The sequence below is a fragment of the Mytilus galloprovincialis genome, chromosome 3 (assembly GCF_965363235.1).
Source record: "Mytilus galloprovincialis chromosome 3, xbMytGall1.hap1.1, whole genome shotgun sequence".
NCBI classification, from domain to species: domain Eukaryota; kingdom Metazoa; phylum Mollusca; class Bivalvia; order Mytilida; family Mytilidae; genus Mytilus; species Mytilus galloprovincialis.
In genome coordinates, this window is record NC_134840.1 from 36,188,689 (window position 1) to 36,210,263 (window position 21,575).

At 31.5% G+C, this 21,575-nt stretch overlaps 1 protein-coding gene across 1 annotated transcript in view; it reads left to right on the forward strand.

Annotated features, from left to right (window-relative positions):
* The first annotated feature begins 9,511 nt into the window (after window positions 1–9,511).
* Window positions 9,512–21,575, forward strand: part of LOC143067828 (papilin-like) — a 124,618-nt gene continuing 112,554 nt past the window's right edge. The window contains exon 1 of the mRNA XM_076241406.1: window positions 9,512–9,632. The gene's annotated coding sequence lies outside the window, so the exon portion shown is untranslated. The remainder of the gene's footprint in view (window positions 9,633–21,575) is intronic.

Sequence of the window (21,575 nt, forward strand, 5' to 3'; positions counted from 1 at the left end):
ATATTTAAAAAAACAGAATCAGAATGCAACAAATCTTCAAAAATGGTCAAAATATTGCATCCAAGAAGTGTACACTGCTCCTTGCAAACGTATGTCAACCATTCTCTAAAACCTACTCTATACCATTACTTACCATTTATAAGAACTCAGCAGTCTGTGTAATTACAATAAAGTTAATCAACACTTTTGTTTCCCAATGACCTAGTAATGAAAGATAACAGTGAAACAACTTTATTACGGGATTGAATAGTTTTTAAATAGTGAATTTTCCCATTATTAGTAGCAATTTACCTTCATCATTCATATCTTAATGTATTTGTGTGTTAAGGTGGATGTAATGTTGCCCCTCAATGGCAATTAATTGGAACAATGCATATTCTTATCGTTATGCTTAGTTTATAAAAATCAATGCTTATTCCGCTTCTTAAGACTTTGTGTCCGAAAGAGTTAGTTTTAGTCCTTACATATTTGACTAATTATCGATTTAACCACTGGGGAATACGATGGTTGTAGTCGAATATACTTTATAAAACTAAAACGAACGGAGATAAGGAATATCAATTTCAGCTATCCGTATAAGTGTTGTTGTTCTTGTTTGTTAGTTCTCCGGTATGGAGCTGCTTTGTGCCGTTCATGTATCTTGCACTAACTTCATGTTTAGTTTCCTTGTTAATGACTATGATGACACAATCCTCTATCTGTTATTCCTGAACAAGTAAGAAGTCGGAAGGTAATAAAAAAAAAACCCACAGAAAACATACGTCACTGTAGCCAAAGAAAAAAGATCCTATTAATTAACAACCAAATTATCTGCAGATTGAGGAATACCCGATAAAGAATAGGAATTTAGCTCAGATGCCTCGGATGGGCAAGCAGTTTCTGCTATACTAATGGAATCTATCGAGTTGATTCAGAAAAAAATCCAACAAGTAAAGTATTACCGGAGTAAATGAGTTACTAAAATTGGAAAGCTTTTACTCAAGAAAAAGAATCAATAATGGAAATGTGAATACTAAAATTTAAATATATGTGTACGCTAATATAAACTATACAATACCTATAACAAACATTGACAAAATTTATATCACATACTGAGTACCAAATATGTTCTTTCAACCTTTGGCTAAATGTTTCTTGAAAAGTTTTTAGCTCACAGACACATTTCCTTTTCAGCTCAGAAACTTGCCTTTTAGTACCAAAGGGATAAATATAAATACAAAATGATCTGTCAAATGTTTTCACACTAGACCATGTGCAAAGGAAAAGTGTAAATCTCAGATTTGTGATCACATTGATATGATGGTTGAATTTTGCTATCAAGAGTCTAAATTTCAATTTATTTGTAAACAAAAATGAGAGTGTAAACGGTCAAATCTGAAAATAGTAATTTGCTGGAAAAGTAGTTAAATAAAATACCCTAAGAAGTCTTTCAAGTCTTATAACGATTGGTTCATTTCCAAAGAAGATCAGTCGATGTGGATTTCTTACAAGTAAAATACCTGTCGGTGTTGCGTTTCAATTGGCTTTCAGTATATTTCTCAGGCTGGAAAATTGGTATTTTGAAACCTGTTGAAAAAGGACATATAAACGTTTATTGACATTCTTGTTGTCTTCAATTCTGAAATCTCTTCTATCATTCAGAGCGACTTTCAAATATTCAACCACTGGACGTTAAGCAAACAACAATCAATTAAACACCAATCAATCAATCAGTTGATTCCAAAATTTTAAAAAAAGATAGCAGCCTAAATCTGCGGTTCGAAAAGTAGATATTTTTCGCCTCAAATCGCTCCAGAAAACACATTATCAAGGTCCACTGCATTCTAAATGATCTTTCTTTATTATCTGTTAACGAATCAAATGGGTGTTAAAATTTTTATACCTCAACCTTATAATTCATATTTTCATACAATTATATGGTTATATCATTTTGTTTACAATCCTATTTTAAAAGTAAAGTGAAATAATTTTTTTTTGTCAAATTGACTGTTTTGGTTTGCCCTTGATTAATGTAGACAATCTATCTACCATACATAGATATACGAAGATGTGGTATGAGTGCCAATGAGACAACTCTCCATCCAAGTCACAATTTGTAATAGTAAACCATTATGAATAGGTCAAAGTGCTGGTTGAATTTTTATAGATATAAAAGACAATGGAAATATTTAAAATACTAAAAAACTAAAAATAAATGTTCTGATTTAGATTTTTTTTTTATTATCATTCATGGACAATGAAATTCAAAATAAAAAAGATAAAAAAAAATTAAAATATTTAAATTTCATAACTTCCGATTGAAAGAGATAAAAAACGATTTTCACAAAATATTTGTGAAATACAAGCTGCACTCGATCTTTATCGTCAAAGCTTTCAGATATTTGATTTAAAAAAAAGTATGTATGATGATTCCTGATGATGATCTCTGATGATAATCTCAGATAATGATAGATTCATGAAGATAGCTAGTTTATTTTGGTGGTTGGACTGTGCAATATTTACGGCGATTCCTGTTTTATATCCCTTTTGTGTATATTACAATTCAATTATTCCTTGGAAAAAGATGCTTGAAATTCTGGCCACTTTATGCATTATAAACAATTGATAAAATATGTATGTCTGTATGAGATGCTGGAAATGGTAATTCACCTTGAAAGGAGAATGTTGGATATTTTGTCTTGCAACAAGAGACATTATGAAGTCCCGAAATTATCCCAATAGGTTTTATACAAGCCAAGAGCGTGATGTTCACCCTGCACGATGCATCGAATGGCCGTGCACTTTGACATCTTGCACAGCAATACGGTCGCCCGTCTTAAGCATAAGTACCAGACGAGATTATTTTTTAAAAAATGTTTATATACTAGTATACTGAAAACACTTATTAATAAGTTCGTTTATTTAGTATATATTCATATATTTATCCCGTAATCTTAAGCAATGATTTACTAGTGATAACCTCATTTACATAACCTAGTAAACCTTTGGGGTTAGATATATTGATAATGTTCCTTTCATTCAGTAATTTTAATATGGGTAAATAATTACGATTGATATATATTCAGCCATGTAGACTTGAAATTGAAGATACTACAAGAACAGCAACAATTTCTCCCCTTTAAAGATGATTTGAATGCAGATGTCATATCATTTCCTGTTGTTTCAGAATTACGCATAGAACACTCTTCATAGAACATACACAAAAGCATCGAGAACTATTCGTGACTGATATTATATACTATAAATAGCATAGGTGACTGTGAATAAAAACGATAATGTCACAACGTGGTAAATACTTGAATTATTTTAGAAAAAAAAGGTTCCATCATTTACAAGTCGCCGGTATTCTTTGGTGTTTAGATGAACTACTAGACATTCCTGCAAATGCAACAGGCGTCTACTAATTCATCTTGCAAGGTAATTGTAATGTGTTTGATATCACTAGTATTACAAGAGACGTACATAATATACTCTTGTTATCAAGGTGAAAGACTTGATGAAATCAAAAGGTTATTGTTGAATAAGTAAACATGAAACCTATATAAAACTTCTACCTTTTTATAAAAAGACCAGTGATTCACATTTCATAGCTTTGTAAACGATATGTGTGAACTATTTTGCAGTTTTTTTTTAAGTGCTTAACATAACGAAGTAATATTGACATTATACACCTCGTTAACATAAATGCCTTGGATATTTGATAGAAAAAAAGCCAGCGAGACAATTTCTTGACCTTATGAAGCTATTTGCAGCACATTTATAGTTGATATGGCAGTTTGGTTGCTGCTTGCTGTCAATACATTGGTAAATATACTTGGTCGGATATAATTCAGAATGAGACTTGGTGCATTGAGGGGGTATACACAGCAATATAATTCATTGGCAGTATATAATATCGATCTATGAGTTTGGCTGTCCCTTTGGTATCTTTCGACCCTCTTTTATAGGGAACTTTAATAAGTTATGATAACCTTCATATGGTCGTCTTTGTATTTATTATTTATTTGCTGGTACACCTAATATTCCTGGAAAGTTTCAAATATACAATTGACTACTTAATATATAGAGATATAACTAAATGGTCAACAAGCTTAATATGAAGATGATATCCAACCCGAAAAAAAAACGTTTTATAAAATATTACAGCCAAATAGCCAAGCGCCACGAATTACAGAATTCACAATACAACACCGCAGTCGTTCAAGCAGGTGTAAACGATTATACCTTGGTTTTATGTAACCTATTAATCTTGTGAGCATAAAGATGAAAATCCACCATAAATTAGATGGTATCTGATCCTCCACCCTTTGGATATACAGCTCTAAAATATACTAAAGGTGTGATATACCTGATACCAAGGTTAATTTGACGAGATAAGTGTGCATTCCAATAAATCGTTTCCATTACTTAATACTCAAGGTAAATAGTTTCATACGCAAGAAAAGGCAAGAAGAAGAAAAATCAATAACGTGTTATAAGAAAAATCAAAATCAAGTTTTTGAGATCCCAACCCTCCCCCTATACCTCTATATAATAAAATAATCAAATGTGATATGTTGACAGCTATATATATACAGTTTTATACTGTGACGTGTGGTTAAAAATAACGCATTTTGATTAGCATAACGAAATCAAAATAAATATATTTCATCCAGGTATTTTTGTATTCATATCTTTTTGAAATTTTGGATAGTATCTTTATGGTCTACAGATCGTCTATGCAATAAATTAAACATTTTATTTATCATATTCATATTTTCTAATTATATCATATTATAAAAACCATATATGTCACTTTGAGTATAAACATATTAAGCCCACATATTATTTACGTGTTTATGTAAGAAAATAAAAGCTTCTCGTATTGCAATTAATTTGTGTTGCTTATGTTTCATCACTTGGTCATTATGGATGGTTTTGAGTCAATCGATGATAAGAAAAAACCAATCCGACATCGTAAGTAGCTTTGGTTGTTTAGTGAATACATAACACCAAAAAGGTATGGTCAGTTGCCCCTGGATTTATTTGACGCAAACTGGTCATTTTCAAATAATGTTCCAGGCGTTACTAAAAAGCTGCATGTGTGTTTTTAAAGGTGAATGGCGTTTTAATAAATATAATACAAAAAGTTTATTGATGGTCCAAAGCCTTAATTTTTGGAAAATCATCTTTGGACAATTTTGAGCAATTGTCACAAAAATGAATAAAAAATAATTCTTTACCAAGAGCAAATGTTATTAAAAAGAAAGAGCTCTATTTTGTGTTTCAGAAGGGACAAAACACCTTTCAATTGTTGTTGGCTAATGATGTCCTACAATGCAAGATTTTCAAATAAAGCAAAATGTGTCAAGTTTTTGTAAAAAAACTATTGTGTTACATTCAGACTTTCAATTTTTTAAGCAAATATGTTTTAAAACCATTCATATTTTGTCTTTGGTATTGAAAGAAATTCAGGGGGAGTTGGTACGTATTATTTTGTGATTTTTCCCCCTTTCAAGTTTTCAGATATATGATAGACGCATGACAATAGACTGTCCCTTTTGTCAGCTAAGCGTTTGCATTGCCAGTAACGTCATATGTTACTGACTTGTTTTTGCTGATTACGACTAATCAACAGAACCCACAGGTATATGCCCACATATATAGTTCAACAGAATCAAAAGTTAGTGAAGATTTTATCGCTGACATATTATTCTTAATGTCATCACGATGATTATCAACATTTATAGCTGATAAATTATATGATAACTTATCCGTCCTTCGGGTATACACATAAACATAGTGTACAAAAGGTGTAAAGTTATAACTGATGCCTTTACTGCCGGAATGGTGAAGATTCAAGTCCAGGAATGAACTAGAGTATCTATATTTTGTGGAAATAAAATTTGTAAAATGTTTAGGTTATCCTTCAAATGCAAAAGTATTTTCTGTTGGAATTTGTGGATTTTGTGCATGTTCTTTATACGAGTTTTAAATGTCTCTGTGGTATTTTCTACTACTGGTGTCTTAAATCCTGCTTTATTACTATTGATACTTTCGAATTCCCTATCAGTATAGTTTCCCCGCACCACTGATGATTTGATTTTTTTTTCAATACGCGCTAATAGATCACTGTTTGATTGCTTTACAACTAAAATATTTTTTTTCTTCAATTTGATGTAATATGTTATGGTCCTCTGTTTTCTGTTTTATTCACTTGTCCACTTGCACAGTTTCAATTTTGTTGAGACACTTCGTTGTCTATAAGATATAAACTTAAAGGTCTGTATTGGGTTGCTTGTACACTGTATAAAGAAATTATAATGTCTGTGTTGTGTTTTCTGTAGAGACTATAAGGTGTTATTGGTTGCCTATAGAAACCAGGATGCCTGTATTGTTTTTTCTATAGAGACTATAAGGTGTAGTTGGTTGCCTATAGAAACTAGAATGTCTGTGTTGTGTTTTCTATAGAGACTATAAGGTGTAGTTGGTCGCCTATAGAAACTAGAATATCTGTGTTGTGTTTTCTATAGAGGTGTAGTTTGTTGCCTATACAAACTAGAATATCTGTGTTGTGTTTTCAATAGAGACTATAATGTGTAGTTGGTCGCCTATAGAAACTAGAATATCTGTGTTGTGGTTTCTATAGAGACTATAAGGTGTAGTTGGTTGCCTATAGAAACTTGAGTGTCTGTGTTGTTTTTTTTTTTCTATAGAGACTAAAAGGTGTAGTTTGTTGCCTATACAAACTAGAATATCTGTGTTGTGTTTTCAATAGAGACTATAATGTGTAGTTGGTCGCCTATAGAAACTAGAATATCTGTGTTGTGGTTTCTATAGAGACTATAAGGTGTAGTTGGTTGCCGATAGAAACTTAAGTGTCTGTGTTTTTTTTCTATAGAGACTAAAAGGTGTAGTTGGTTGCCTATAGAAACTAGAATATCTGTGTTGTGTTTTCTATAGAGACTATAAGGTGTAGTTGGTCGCCTATAGAAACTTAAGTGTCTGTGTTTTTTTTCTATAGAGACTAAAAGGTGTAGTTGGTTGCCTATAAGAAACTAGAATGTCTGTGTTGTGTTTTCTATAGAGACTAAGTGGTGTAGTTGGTTGCCTATAAGAAACTAGAATGTCTGTGTTGTGTTTTCTATAGAGACTAAATGGTGTAGTTGGTTGCATATAGAAACTAGAATATCTGTGTTGTGTTTTCTATAGAGACTATAAGGTGTAGTTGTTTGCCTATAGAAACTAGAATATCTGTGTTGTGTTTTCTATAGAGGTGTAGTTTGTTGCCTATACAAACTAGAATATCTGTGTTGTGTTTTCAATAGAGACTATAATGTGTAGTTGGTCGCCTATAGAAACTAGAATATCTGTGTTGTGGTTTCTATAGAGACTATAAGGTGTAGTTGGTTGCCTATAGAAACTTGAGTGTCTGTGTTTTTTTTTTTTCTATAGAGACTAAAAGGTGTAGTTTGTTGCCTATACAAACTAGAATATCTGTGTTGTGTTTTCAATAGAGACTATAATGTGTAGTTGGTCGCCTATAGAAACTAGAATATCTGTGTTGTGGTTTCTATAGAGACTATAAGGTGTAGTTGGTTGCCTATAGAAACTTAAGTGTCTGTGTTTTTTTTCTATAGAGACTAAAAGGTGTAGTTGGTTGCCTATAGAAACTAGAATATCTGTGTTGTGGTTTCTATAGAGACTATAAGGTGTAGTTGGTCGCCTATAGAAACTTAAGTGTCTGTGTGTTTTTTTCTATAGAGACTAAAAGGTGTAGTTGGTTGCCTATAAGAAACTAGAATGTCTGTGTTGTGTTTTCTATAGAGACTAAATGGTGTAGTTGGTTGCCTATAAGAAACTAGAATGTCTGTGTTGTGTTTTCTATAGAGACTAAATGGTGTAGTTGGTTGCCTATAGAAACTAGAATGTTTCTATTGTGTTTTCTAAAGAGAAGAGACTATATAGAATGAAATTCAAAACAGTGTGTGGCCTTTTTCGAAATACTTTATTAAGGTGTTGAGGACCTTTGGTGACCCCATAGTTTAAGTGTCTTTAAAAAGTACAAAGTGAGCAATGGTCGTTACATACAAACGTTCACCTAAATTGTCCCAGTCAATGGATGAATTTAATGTGTCAATCAATGGCCACAGCCACACTGTTTTGAATTTCATTCTATAAGGTGTATTTGGTTGCATATAGAATCTATAACTTATGTGTATTTTTAAAAACGATTTCAAGTTTACTTATATATTGAACTTGTTGGCTTTGCAAAAAGATTTGCTTTATCAAATTATAAATTCCTCACATATTGGCGATCGAAATTCTTTACGTTGTAATGTAAATATAGGCAGAAGTTCAGGTGTATTCTGTATTGAAAATTCGTTTTTCAGAGATTATGAAAATTGACATTTTAATCTAGTATTGTTTGTTTGTTTTTAACTTGAAATGTCATCTTAATAGAGCGGATAACTTAATACGCTATCAATGAGACAGTATCTTAAAATATTGAGACCATGAGGTTACCATAAATTATGTCTTAAACCCACACAAAAACAAATGCATCACGTTTTCTCATTCGGGCTTTAAATATATATACAGTATACTAATAAGCTTGCGATCAACAATCGCTTAATGAAATAGACTTATCACCGGGTTTACACTTTTGGAGCACCTGAGATCCCCTCAGTTTTCGGTTAGGGGTTCATGTTGCTCAGTCTTTAGTTTTCTATGTTATAATTTTTTTTTCTTGTTTTCTTTTTTGGCTTTCCATGGTGTTTACAGTTTATTTTCGACTTATGAGTTTGAATGTCGCTTTGGTGTCTTTAGCCTCACGTTTTCGAAGCGAAAATGAGCCCTTAATAATTTTAAGTGAGATAACAAAATATTTGTTATCAATCAATTTTATTTTCTTGTATATATTTTTCTTATTCGATGAAAAACATAATCTGTGACAGTTCGAGTTCATGCTTTTCTCTGTTAGCAGGATTAAACTATTATCATTCAAATATCCATGTCACACTCTGTTCCGCCTTTTAAGGTACAGCTTTTGATTTTCCATATAACTCTTCCTATCCTGATTATTCTGATTTATGGATGATAAATACAAAGCACTTTAAGCACTCTTAAACATTTGATATTGAATAGTAGTGTGCAAAAACTTGATTCAAAATTTGTTGAAAAAAGCAAAAAACTACAACAGCTAACAGGAAAGAAGCAATATATTTTTTTTCTTCAAATTCTTAATTTTGGCGCTTTGTAATCAAGGGCAATATGTTCGGTTTTTGACATTTATTTAATAAACTCAATCAGACATTAGTAAGCAATGAAAAAAAAAGTATGTTTACATTTGTTTGATATGAAAGGCTGTCCCGTTATTTTAGGTGATACAGGTAAAGACGACCGACTACCTATAACGGTATGATATACATGTTTACAGTGCACAGTGGTGTCTGGGTCATTTAAACGAAGCACCTGTTCTGTTAAATCGTACTAGGACTAGAAATCAATTTTCATTGATAAATTTAGTGCCGAACAACCTGCTTACATTTCAGATTTCTTTCTTTATTTGGAATAAATTGCCATTTCTTTGGATTAAGTATCTTAATCTGTACAAGGAAAATCAAACATAAACTTCACAAGACACACAAAAGGTAAGATACATTTTAAGTAACTTCGATATAACTGCTGCTAGAATCAAAGGATGGCATTTTTTAGGCATGGATCCAATTTAACAATGAGGGTGCTTATTAAATTGTTTGTTTTTTTTTAAATATTGATTGCTGCCACTTAATCATGACAGTGAAAATCTATTATAGTTCTGTCGATTTTGTTTGAGACCATCTTCGTAATTTGGCCTCGACTCATTCTGCTGGTTTAACATTTTCTACATCTGTGGAGTTTTATGTTTTGCTAGCTACAACAGTGTTTCCACCGATTGAAAGTGCATCTTTCAGACAAGTCAACCTCAGAGATTTAGAAATGTATAGATATACATAGGTGAAAAGGTAGTAATTTGCATTTCTTTATCATTTATTATTTCAGTTAAAATATGACTTATAGATAAAACTGGATAAAATATAGAATGATACAAAAAACAACGAAATATATCTTTTTTTGTAGAAAAGAATTTTTTAAGATGTACATGTAAAGTTTGAAGCTCAAGTGACCTATGATTATACGAGAACAGTAATTCGCGACTCTAAGTATACCTGACTGTTATGACAGTAAATAGTCGTTTTAAATGTGTAAATGTGCGAAATAACGGGAGACACTAAATAGTTATCATCGATGTCCTAAAGGGCATTATATGTTTTTTTTTGTATTTAGACCAACTTCAAACAGATTTTTTTATATGATTATGAAAAAAAATACTCCATTTAACCCGAATTTTAAGTTCCGACACCTTAATATAGTCAGTATAATTGATTAATGATATTTAAAAGTCCCATACTAAGATCTTTTGAGGAAGGATGATATGTTTGATATAGTTGATAGTTGATCAATTAACTAAGGTGTCGAGCATGAAATGTAAAATTATCCCAACGTTGTCATTACAGTTCTGTTGTGGATCTAATATCATATTTCTTTTCATAATATTTGAATAACCTTGATATGCAATACAATTAATGCAATTTTGCTGTGCAACAGTGTTGACATATGAGTAAATATCATTCATGACTTACCTATCCGTTTCATATCAAAACAGGGGAACTCTTCCTAGAAACTTTGTCATTCGTTGCCCAACAAAGGACATACAAATCAAAACGATTGCCAAGACAGTCACTCGATAACTGTAAATGATAGTAAAATTAAGAGTCTAGGAACTTCTACCAGCTCTAACTCAAAATATTGACAATTCTGTGTTAAGGGGGTCTAAAATTCAGTTTGACTAAATCAACAGTATTATAGACAACTGTCAACTAGTTTCGTAAAAAAGAAAAAGTAGATTGGATGTACATGAAAAAACAGGGAATGATCGATTGGATTTTCTTGAGAGTTGTTGGAATGTTTTCAGTGATGAACTAAAGAGTTCAGACTTTGTCATGTAGAAATTTCAATTTATACACAAAATAATTTTACCAAACAATTGAAAAGAAAAGATTGAGAAGCATTGGTGTTCATTTCATTATCGGAAGGAAACTAATTTTTCTTGCATGTTTTGTCACAATTTTAATATAAGCATAAGCGAAAAAGACTAATCACGATGGAGGCGAAACATACTCAAGAAATTACGAACTAGGAGAGAAAGACGCACTAAGTTACTGAAGCGTTGTGAATACAATGCGAACTCTTAAAAAAACCTCGTAGTAATATTAATTCTAAGGTCAACGTTCTCCAACTTTACCCAGATATCAGTCGTATAACCGACTGACCAAACCCAAAGAATGGTCAATTCTAAGGTCAACGTTCTCCAACTTTACCCAGATATCAGTCGTATAACCGACTGACCAAACCCAAAGAATGGTCAATAATAGCTAGGTGTTATCGCTTAGAGACATACGATTAAAACCTGTTTTGCCACCAACCTAACAACACCAATCCATATAACTAAGGGCGACCATTGTTTGCTTGTTTCAGTTTTGTCGATATAACCTTACTGAGCAGCATACAAATATGATCTCTCATCAGGAAGCTCTCGAGAGTTAACAAACTGTGTTAGTTATCCATTCGGCTTTTGTAGGTGAGGTTAAAAGCCTTTTTATTTGGAGATGATATCTTATCTGATGAATACGGTGAAATTATATATACATAAAACTTTGGTTAAATTAACGGTTTGATGACGAAATTTCTGGATTAAATATTTGTGTACTAAATATTATGTTTTTGTTCAACATCTTTAGCATATTAACTTGTTTAACTGATAAACTATACATAACTGATAGCTTTAACCATATCTGTTCATCAACCTTCGGGATATACAGTACTGATGTTAAATGTGTACTCATAAGAAGAAGAAGACATGCAATTTGAAATGAATTCATATGCCAATTTCTATTATTTTGTCCTATATGAAATATACATGAACAAATCCAGGCAGTTTTTTTTTTTTATTTTATAGTTCATATTGTATTTAATTTTCATATAGCTGAAATTACATTTGTCAAGTATATAAATTTACATAGGTATGTAATGTATGTTTTATGATGAGATTTTTTTAAATGATATACAAAACAAATAGTTTAGAATGATGGATACATCACAATCGATGTCTGAGTTGTGCAGACATTTCGTAACAGATAAACAAAAAACCAATGTATGACAAAAATTTCGTCTGTTGTACTTTAACTACACAGTACTTTGACTAATGGCCAGGTTAGAAGACCAATAGTTCAACCTTTGGAAACTTTAAATATAATATCATCAAGTCTTTGATATCAAATAAGGATCCTATATATACTGTAAGATGTCACTATCCCTAATACGGTACAATAGCATGGCACGAGTCTATATGTACACAGACGGAGATGCTTATTTTAAGGTTTATTTCGTGTTTATAGTGTCTGTCACTTTAAAATGAATTTATAAGTAAGACATTGATATACTATTCATTTATTTATTTAATTTGGATATGCGAAAGGTACAATTTGCTTTGAAATCTAAAGTTCAGTAACATACTTTGTGATATTTACTGTTCTGTACTATCACTGCAACATAATACTTTATATATACAACTAGGGCGTTAAATACATCTCAATTTCAATAATTATTATTTAGCATAACTGACAAAGTTTACTGTCCTATTTAATTTTAGGATCATATTTGTATATTTATGTTTTATACTGTAACACATTATATCAAAGATGATATTTAATTTCAGAATATGATAAAGCCTTTACCCAATGTTTATGTAATATGACTAAATCTTGATATAGCTTAAATTCTGATAGTGAAGAGGTCGGATTTATGGTTAAATTGAGACTTCATAGTTTTATACTATACTTGTAAAATATGAAAATCTATTAACATTTTTCGGTTTTTGACCTTTTTATTCATTTTTTATGTACGACATTTACATCTAGGATTTCATTTTGTTTTCAAGTAAGCGTAGTTGAAAAACGTCCATAAGTAAAGTCCGTTAATGAGTTATATATGATATGTATACATGTATATGTACCCCCCCCCCCCCCCCAGATAATAGTCAACTATCTTTCTTACGAGGACACTTTATCGTTATGTAAAACAATACCGTACTCAGTAAATAAATTATATATACACCTAAAAGGCGTACATAATAACACCAGTATCAAAAAAGGAAACAATAAAAACATATCAATAACTATTTCGGATAAAATATTCATATCTATCTTCAGTATTATGCAAATAAATCGAATTAGTCAATTCTGATTATTCTGAAACAATCTCAAAAGTTAAGATATTTCTCAGCAGGAACATATATAGATATACTGTTCCCAGTTCTCAGTTAACACACATTTGTTATTTACAACAGAGACTGCCAATTTTAATTATCCCATGCCCCAAACTCACACACTCAGCTGCGGCGGTTAACACTACACGGTTTAAATAACTCATTTTCATTGTTCTCATTTGAAGCCAACGTTCTAAATTTTCTGATTCAAAGTCTTTCCAAAGTAATTCTCTTTTCCCAATACCAAACAGTGTTGTTGTCAATGATGGTTATATTCATTCGATTGAGATCGTGTGGATTCTTGCAAGGGCTGTTGGAACAAACGATGTCTGATGTGTAAGCAAATACTGCATACCCAAACTTTCAGCAGCCACTCCATGCACTAATACAAAACACATGTACTATATTTTGCAATACTACTTGTAATACTACAAGTATTGCGTATCTTCTACAGTGTAAATTTGGTAAACAGTATGTTGGGGAGTCAGAACAACCATTCAGTCACAAACTTATAAACGACAACCAATGTGACTATGAATTTTAGCCAGACCTTCCTTGCGGTCGATATTTGAGAGATACCCCGGCAATACTAAAGCAATTAATTAAACAAAATACTTTTAAAATATCAAATAGTTTAGTACTACATTCCCTTTGCTTTCATTACGTAACTTTTGATCAGAATTACATTCTGTTGCAGACTAATGAGATTATAGACACTTATAGTTAGTTAATCTGGGTTTAGTCTCAATCGCGTTAAATCTAGATTAAACATTTTATTAACCGTTTTAGGATTGTATTCAGTGTAATTATGTTATTGTAAATCAATTCATATATTACACGCCTGCGCATAATTGATACCGTAAAACATACAATATTTTTCGTATGTGCATTCTTACGTTAGTAAAACAAGTTGACTGGGTATACAATTTGGTTACCTGAACCTATCCCGTTTTGCAATGAGACCCGAAAAGGGTAATCACTCATTTGTTTGGTCGTATGAACACATACATAACCACAACGATACGGATAGCGACTTTAAAGTTATTTTTTTAGGTATAAAATTGGTAAAATTTCTGATTCTACATAGTCACAGAAAATGAATTTGATTTGCTATCCAATCACATTTTAGTTGTAAGAGACATATCTTTTTGTTTGATGACTACGTTCTTTGTCCAGCGGCAAATATTACATTTGTATTCAGAACGATAACATGTCAATGCAATACAGAGATACCTATTTTATACTAGACTAACTCACTGAGTCAGATTTAAACATGTTAACTCTCAAATTAACAATCAGGAGCAAGAAAAATTACTCTTCTTTGATAAATTACTCCGTGGCGACCAACCTTCCAGTATTATATATATGCTCATATTCCCGTACTATAGAGTGCTATAACAAGACCAACGGGATGGTAAACATAAAAACCGTAGTAAAAAGTACCATTTAAACATCCTTTTGAATTTCTTGATAAAGATCATTGACCATATTAAACAGTTCAAGTTTTATTTTGGCTTATTAGGTTTTTAAACTTGAAGGTTATGCACCTTATCAAATTTAGGGAATTATCCGAAAGTGTGCAATTATCATTCACCTAATTCCATTGAAATTTAAAGTTTGCTCTGGATTAGTTTTGATCAAATAAAACAGAATCAGGACAGGATACCTAGCTTGAAAGGAAAGGTAACATCTTAAAACTATGAAGTCAAAAATGAACTATTTATCTTAAACATTCAATTTGTATAATTGCTTTACTATGAAGTCAAAAATGAACTATTTATCTTAAACATTCAATTTGTATAATTGCTTTACTATGAAGTCAAAAATGAACTATTTATCTTACACATTCAATTTGAATAATTGCTTTACCATAGTATTCAATGTAGAAGTTATAATTTATTATCAATGTTTATGTAATTTCATGATTGTATGCATACAGTTGAACTCAAGTAGAATCATTTTAGTTACCGTATAATAACCGAGTTTCATAAAGGTTATTACCTAAATTAGGCATTTGATTTATATCAGATCACAAACGTGTTATTTTATATCAATTAGGCAACTAGACAGTATCTCTGATACAAATGTACATGTATACATATATTATACCAACTTGAATTTTGTTTGAATAAATTGGTTCTTTGACAGTTAATTTGTCTCTACTCTTTTAAGTAAATCTGCTCTAAAGTCAGTTGTTGAATGGAAATAACTTTTGACAGAAGATAGCCGTTCCAACTTGCACTATTTTTCGCCAGTCCTTCAATTTCAGCTTATATATAATCATGGTACCCTCCATTTAATAATAATAATCAGTTTAATTGTCATTTGTATCATATCCATCTCAATGTTGGTGTGTCCTTCATTGTATGGACATATTTAATTGTTTGATGACTGTTTTCTTTGTCCAGCGACAAATATTACATGCATATTCAGGAAAATAACTTGTCAATGTGCACAATATGATGAGACCTATTTTGTACTAGACTAACACACTGAAAAAAATTTGATTGTGTTTAACATTTACATGTAAAAAATATATCTTTTTCATCATGCAACAACAAAAAAATAACTCAACAAAAAATGACATGATGATGTTACATTGCAAAAAATTACTCTGACTTGCATGCTTTTTTTTTAAATTAAATTTTCCAATGGACTATAAATTTGGTACTTCAAGACATTCAAAGTATTGATGAAAGAGCAATGCTGAAATTTTCGAAACTGTAGAAATAAATCATTTTCTTGACGAGTTTACTAACTTACTTTGCACAAGATCATGTTCTTCTCTGACTGATGATGACGTCTTCACACTGAATCTATTGGATGCTGACTGAACTGATTTAATAAGTCTTAGAAGCATGTTTTATTTCTATTAATTGTTATTGGCTTTGAACTAGCTGTCAGTAACTGCGAGTACCCTCAGATCTGTATACTAATTGTCTTTTTGCCGTACCCTGTCACGTCCAGTATGTGCGTTTGTTAGATGTTGTTCTATTTGTACCAATCTGATAAGTTAAGTTTACTTCACCTGATTTTCATAGTTTGTTCTGATGTTATACTGTTACATCTCTGTACCAGGTTAGAGGGAGGGTTTGACACCAACAAACTAGTTTAACACCGCCACATTCTGTATGTGTCTTTTCAAGTCAGGAGCCTGTAATTCAGTGGTTTCGTTTGTTACTTTATATCGTAGACATCTATTTGCTTTTCGTTCATTAGTGTGTACATACACTAGGCTGTTAGTTTTCTTGTTTGAATTGTTAAATACATTTTTTCAGGAGCTTTTATAGCTGAGTATGCGGTATGGGCTTTGCTCAATGTTGAAGGCCGTTTATATATAGTGACCTAAAGTTGTTTTTTTTTGTGTCATTATGGTCTCTTGTGGAGAGTTGTCTCATTGGCTATCACAACTTCTTATCTTTTATAAGTACCTGTGTTTGGCATGAAATCACAAAACAAGTTATCGCTAGAATGTTTTTGAACTATTATAAGCTTTTATACAGGAGAATATAGGGAAATTATTCTATCTGAGGATGTCTTGTATCATTAAAAATAAAGCTGTCCCATTTGTCACTATTAATTATCCTTAGTGGCCTAAAGTAAATTATTAAAGTACCTGATCCTTAAAAAAGGTGTAAAAATTTGTAACATTATACATAAATAATCACACTTTTTACCGTCAGAATTAACTTAACCATGTTCTTGTCAATTGCTTGCTTGCTTTGTCATTCAAAAAACTTGAAAGAACATCACAATTTGTCGGCATATTTTGTAGGTAAAATTACAAAACTATAAGGTTATAAAAGGTGATGCTTCATTGTGTTGCCAGCATAGTTTATGGAAGACCAATATTACCAAAACGTAACCTTTACACCAAACTCTCACCCATAATTTGAAATTATAAATATTATATTTCTGTGTACACCTGGAAACTAATGAATACTTCTTTAAATTTCAGGATCCTCTGGTCTGGTGTTAAATAACTCGATAGCAGACATTTCGTCGTGTGAATCCTATAATGATGTATTTCCCATTTGGTAATAGTGATAATATTTTAAATTAAAGTTTAAAATCGCAATATCATAAATATTTGACCGAGACATATAGGAATCGAATTTATACACACGGAGAGTTACTTTTTGTTTGATTGTTTTTTAATAGACAATCAAATAAGATAAATAATGTATCACCTTTTCTGGAGATAGAACAATTCACTAAATACATTTTGTTTTTCAGGGATTTTTGTCTGTGTAAAATCCCCATTTCAGGACATACAGGATTCGCTAAGAATTGCTCATACCGTGATTGAGTTTGAACCATGCAAACAATTCAAGCATAGTTCTATTTAGAGTGGGGAGTTGAATATTGAAATTCTGACAAATACTCGTAGGGTGCTGATATCTTGTATTACAGTTTTATAGGTAGATAGACCATTGCACTTGGATATCGTCTCTCAGATTAAAAGTGATACATGCATAAACAAAACAAATAGCACAGAAAAACAACACATTTAAATACAGAAACAAGAGTATGAAATATCACATTTCAATGTTAAGTGAACCAGAAAATCTGGGTGAACACTATTATTTTGAGTATATTTTTGGCGAAGTGTTAATCTCAGACGGTACGTACGGACAGACAGAAAACATAATGTCACCTGACGATAATAGAATTAAAACTTCCTATAAGGTAAAGTGGATGCATGCGCAAAAACAACAAATAGCACTGAAAAACAAGACAGTTGAACAAGTTTACATTCGATTCTTTGTTTAATTTCTTCTGGTCAAAGAGGTGTCTGTCCTTCGATTTGTGATATGATAATTATGATGGCCAACTTGGTGCCATCTGACTTTTTTAACATGATATAACTTTGTTTTCTTAATTTTAAAATTTTCATTTGGATACTAGTAACAGTGGAGTCCGTGTTAACTGCTATGATGTTCTCTTAAGAGAGATTATTACCGGCTCGTTTCCGACTGATTTGCATATGACATTTTACTTCTATATATATGGTATTTTACTGCTAATTATATGTACAGATGGTAAATGAGTGCATTATAAGGTTACAAATATTAGTTTAATTTATTCCCACGGTAGTTATGCCTTGCAAGAAAATATTCAAATATGTATGTAGAGTTCAATCAGGTTTCGATAACTTTTTCACAAAATTAACTATACAGCAGATCTAACTAGAGCGCGAATTCGTATAATGACCAGATCGGCCCGCAGAACGGGTGATCTAAATTCCTATCAAAGGGTGTAAGCACAGAACAGCAATCAAACATTTAGAATCATTTTCATAACAGCGTGGACAACCGCAATACATATGTTGTTAATAATACTGAATCCTGTACCTTCAACTTGTTTATCATCGGCTATCGATATCAGTGATTTTACTCTCATTTAGTCTTTCAGAGGCCTTCCAGTTGGGGATCTGAATAGAATAAAAGAGTAAAGTACATGCAGGTGAACGAGAAAAAAAAGAAAGTTTAAGCATTCAGAAACACGACAAAAAGTAAATTGATATTTTTCAAAAGAATACACAGACAACTGAAGAGCATCGGGATCCCTACAAAATAAAAACCTGGTGGTCTCTGGTGTCCCGGAAGATCCTGCTCACAAATAGCTATTGTTTTGGTCATGGCTAGTTGGAATTCTGCGAGAAGTCGCATTCGGTGGTGGCATAATAGGGTGAACATGACGAGATTGTGTCTATACGACTTGGAAATTTATCCATGGACATCTTTGACACAGTTTTCATGATTTTCACGCAAACCAAGATATCGTCAAGAAATTTTCCAAAGGAATGATTACAGCTTTACAAATAACCCTATTTGTGAATTTTAAGATGACGCCTGACAAAGAATATTTTGATATGAAGCTTATTTAAAACAAAAACTTATTTTAGCTTGAATATACAATATACAACAGTAATTTATGTGTGTGAAGTAGGAATAAATCACAAGAACGTTGAATAAGTGTCCCTTTTCAATTATAAGGTTTTTAACGTTTTACTTTATGATTCGAGAGCAGTGATTTAACAATGTTGTCAAGAGTTATATAATCCAAATGTAATGTTTTGTATTATATTATCTTCTGTGTTTCAGGTTACATATTTTTATTACTTTGCAAATAGATAACAAAAGTGTAATTGTCACATTTGTTTGAATTAAAAAAAGAATCTATCAAAAAAAAATATAGATGAACATATAGACGCGTGGGTGCGAAGACTGGTTTGACATAATTTAACGACATTAGTTCCAATACAAGCTGCATAAATACATATTCTTATTAAACATTTGTATTCCATCCGACGGTGCATACCTCATTTTTCATTTATTTTCATATTACTTTGCTTTTATTAATAGAATTTCGCGTTATATACTATCATACCTATTATGTACCACACTCCATTGTGTCTCCGAGTGTGAAAATCTTTGATAGTGTAAAATATATTTTGATCTTTTTCTGTTGTTATTTATGGTTTGATTTTCTTTTCTTGAAATTGCCTGATTTGTTCTTCACCTCATTGATGTAATAGGGCCCAAAATCTGGTGGAATCCTGCAATGCATATTTAGGTATCAGTTTCTTATTTAGTAATATGTCAACAGATAGATGATGTCTCCTTTAAGGTGTAATATACCTTTGGTATCTTGGTTAACGTTATGCCCTGATTATCACACTTCCCTTAATCCTATATAAATACAGAACTCTGCCAGCATGCATGTTTTTGTTTCTTTATGATCTTTTTCAGTTTAAACTTTGCTATTTCCTAGACGTCGTTCTTCGAAGACTCTTTTGGTTTCTTTTTCGTATTATAGCTTTTATCTTAACCACTCACTTCTTTACCAAGGCTGCTTTTTATTTTGATTATGTTGCCCTCTTTTTGTCGTTCTACCACACTAGTGGAAAGTTAGAATATTTGTTTAAACTTCTATAAAAAAAAAAACCTCCAGAATTAACGAACTTATTAAGTTCTTTTTTTTAATTTTTCATCTGCAATTGTTTTAAACAATCATTGTTATCATTGTAGATATAAACTTAATGTAATTCTTCAGCTCAGCTTTGGGCGCTGTGGTTAGCAATACAACATTAATCTATTCTATAGTCTATATCAATGCCCTTTGCTGCTTTTGATAGCTTGAATAGGAGCGACTAAGCTACCAAAGCCTTTGATTCTGCCATTTTATGAACATGCCAGGACTTATTGCTGTGCTCTTTATCGTTTGCCAAAAATTTAAGAATTGAAAAAAAAAAAACCTTATAAGATCTTATAATTATTTGCCTTGACAACCGATATGAAATAACTATATATATCGGAAATATCAATCCTTCAATAAAACTGGGTAGTGGCATTAGCCAAATGTATTCTTTGTCTATGACAGACCTCACTATACATCTTTGATGTTACGGCTGTCTGCATTTTGATGGAAAGAGTAATTTGTTTCACAAATACTTGACAAAAGTACATGCCTTTTGTTGACCTTGTATATTTTTTTCATTTATAAGCATATTTCAGGATTATATGATGTAAATTTGTTAGTCATGTTCTGTGTTAGCAAATAGGTCTGTAAAAAATGAATGAATAAAAAGAAAATAGAGCATAAAATAATTAATATGTATTGCACAGCCTAATTCATTATCTGACAAACATTTACTGGGTCTGACCTCCCATTAAGACACAGTTTTTACTAATTCTTTATATAAACCGAAATAATCTGCACATATAAGTGAGTAGTGAATATTAGTGTTACTTCTCACTTTTTACCCCAAAGAGTTGGATAAGACTTAAAGCTCATATATATAAAAAGTTGTTTTATCAGATTCACGACTAGTTGTTATTAGTATATAGTATCTCATAAAATGTAAAGAAGAAGAGGTTTTACTGTGTCCGTTATACCAACTGATTAAGATTTGTTTTAATTTTCTTTCTAAACATCATTTTTTTGGACTTTAACAAGAATGGTCCAAATGGTAATTATAGAAAGCAATTGCATTATGTAAAAGTTATGTGAAATATAACAATATATATGTTCCTGTGTGAACGAATGAACTCAGTTTCAATTTAAAATACTTTGAAGAAAAAATTTAAAATAATTTATAAGCGACGTTCCAAATTCAAGTACTAACATTAAGCTTCAGTTTTAAAACGTGTGTATCTGTTTTGTGTGTCAGTGTGGGTCGTGTAAAACTAAATTTGTCAAAGTCTATCTTCACACAGGGCTA